This window comes from Oryctolagus cuniculus, chromosome 18 (genome assembly GCF_964237555.1).
Source record: "Oryctolagus cuniculus chromosome 18, mOryCun1.1, whole genome shotgun sequence".
Taxonomy (NCBI): domain Eukaryota; kingdom Metazoa; phylum Chordata; class Mammalia; order Lagomorpha; family Leporidae; genus Oryctolagus; species Oryctolagus cuniculus.
The window spans coordinates 6,271,834-6,274,841 of record NC_091449.1 but is presented as its reverse complement, the minus strand read 5'-3'; positions in this window follow the sequence as shown (position 1 = coordinate 6,274,841).

The following is a 3,008-nucleotide window of genomic DNA, read 5'->3' as shown; positions in this document are numbered from 1 at the left end:
CTTGAAGGTATGGAACCGTGTTCATTAAACAGACTGAAATAAATTCCATCTAGATGATATGGAAATGAATGTATTAAAAATTTAAGTGATAGATTTGTTGTAAGTCTAGATTTGACATTTGAATAAAAAAAAGGTTTGTTGAGATATAATTTTCTTATCATTAAATCTGGTTTTCACTCCTGTTTCTGGCTGTACCAGGGTATCTAAGCAGAAGGAAGCAGAAGCCAAGGTGGGCAACACCACCACTACTGGTGGTTAAGTCAGTCCAGCCTCACTGCCACACGAAGAATTTGTCAATGAATCACACGCAGGGCAGGTGTCTCAAGTATCCATGTTCTCAGAGGCCTAAGCAGTGGGCCTGTCTTCAAACAGTCACCCACAGATCATTTCTGGGCATGATTCTGCCAAGAAAACTAAGACAGCATGGGCCAACGACTCCTGGTCATGCATCAGAGACTTGGTGGGAGGTATTCACGTTTAAACATCAATGGAGGGGCCAGTGCAGTGGCTCACTTGGTTAATCCTCTGCCTGTGGCGCCAGCATCCCATATGGGCACTGGTTCTAGTCCTGGTTGCTCCTCTTTCAGTCCAGCTCTCTGCTGTGGCCTGGGAAGGCAGTGGAGGATGGCCCAAGTGCTTGAGCCCCTGCACCCGTATGGGAGACCAGGCAGAAGCAAGTGGCTCTTGGCTTCAGATTGGCACAGCTATGGCAGCCATTTGGGGAGTGAACCAATGGAAGGAAGACCTTTCTCTCTGTCTATAACTCTGTCAAATAAATAAATAGAGAAAAAAAAAAAAAACTTCAATGGAAGCTCTAAGGACCTTTGTTCCTTCCAGTCCTCTTTCCTGCTGTAAGAATTATATGTCCTGTATACAGAATGAAATGTTACCCTGACTCCCAGAACCAAATTGTAGAATTGGGCAAGAGGTAAAGAAAAACAGGTAACATATGGAGAAGTCAATGTTTTACATATTGTGACTTCTTATTTTTAAATTTATTTGAAAGGGGGTGAGAGAATCTTCCACTGCTGGTTCACAACTTAATGGCCACAACAGCCTAGGCTGGGCCAAGCTGAAGTCAGGAGCCATTAACTGCATCCAGGTCTTACATATGGGTGGCAGAGGCCCAAGTACTGGGCTGTCTCCCACTGCTTTCCCAGGTTTTTAGGATTATTTAAGTTTTGTTTCCAGATTCCACAGGACATGCCATTCCTTACAGGACTTGACAAAGCAGAACCTGTACAGCTTGCTTTAGCTGTAGACCTGTATAGTGGGAGAGGGTAAGGGCAATAAAATTGGTCTTCCTATGTCATTTGGTCCTCAATGCTGCTATAAATCACAGTGCCACAGTTCCATGGCCAATCTGTTTATAGATATTCACAGTATGCCCTTTGTTCATGTTACTTTGTGTGTGTGTGTGCGCACAAATAGGAACAGAATTTATTCAACAGTAAGGGAATACACACACATTGATGTCTGTGTGGCCCACCACACAAACACCCAATGTGAGTGGGTCAGAGTGGCCCATACATGAGAGAATAAAACTGAAAATGCTACCTCTGAGGAGAGGTCCATCTGAGACCAGTCTGAGCCATGGAAAGAGATGAGGGTGGGATGTCAGCATATTCCCCGGTATAAAGAAAACAAGAGCAGTGCCTTTAAGCAGGGTCCATGGAGGAAGAAAGAGCTATCGTTGTCACTCTATTTAAATACATTCGGGACAGACTGAGACACACACACAGAGGGAGAGGGGAGAGCAAGCTTCCTTCTACTGGTTCATTCCCCAAAACCACCCTTAACTGCTGGGGCCCGGCCAGGTCAAAGCTATGAGCTGGCAACTCAATCCAGGTCTCCCATGGTGGGGAAGGAATCCAACTGCTTGAGTCATCACTTAATTTGGTGTCTCCAGGGTGTGCATTAACAGGAAGCTGGAATTGGGAACAGAGCTGGGACTCAAACTCAGGCACTGTGATATGGGATAGTCACCCTGACCACAGACTTAACCCCTAGGCCACACACCTACCTCCTTACCAGTTTTCTTAAAGAAACAGTAATACTACAGTTATCCAGTATAACTGAATGAGTACACTAGGTGCCTACTTAAATTCCCAGTGTTAAAAAACATCTCCTATTTTAAGGCAAATGTCTCTGTTACTTTCCTGAACCTCACCAGCTCTCATCCATGTGCCTTCACCACCACTGCACTCCAGTTCTAGGACCTGCTTTCCTAAAGATCCTTTGCTGCACTATTCAGGTTAGTTGGCCTATCAGAAAAACCTTGAATGGAACTTGGAAGGCACAAATAAAGAAGGCATAAATTTCAGAACTAGTGAGCAGAAGCACACTTCCTAGGCTTGCTCACTAATCCTCACCCCAAACAGCGAGAAGCAGTTACTTCTTAGACATCACCATGAGGTGTTTCCTCAACAATCCTCAGGCTTTATTATTGCCACAATTATTTCCCTGATATTCTCTAGGGGTATTCTACACATTTCACTGTGTAAGCACCTTCAAAATTTGTCTTAACCTGAAAATTCTTAATTATCTTACAGTAATCAACCCTTATATATGAGGGATATATCCCAAGACCTGCAGTGAATGCCTGAAATCATGGATGGTATCAAACCCATGTATACTATTCTCCCTATATATCACAACTATGAGGTGGCTTAATTTATAAAATAGACATAGCATGTTAATATTTAAACTAAGAGAAAAATATAAGTAAGTTATGCAAAGATGGTTTCTTTCTAATCTTATTTCACTGTAGTTTTCTTACACATATCACAAATGCTTCTGTGATACGTTGGAAAAAGGGATGCCTCTCATCCTGGGCAGGACAGCATGAGATTTCAGAGAAACACCCAATTTAAAATGTATGAATTATTTCTGGAATTTTCCACTTAATACTCAGAATATGACTGCAGGTAACTGAAAGCGCAAAAATAAAACTGTGGGTTAACAGGGGGCTACTGTGCTTTCTTGAACAAATGCAAACTAACACAATG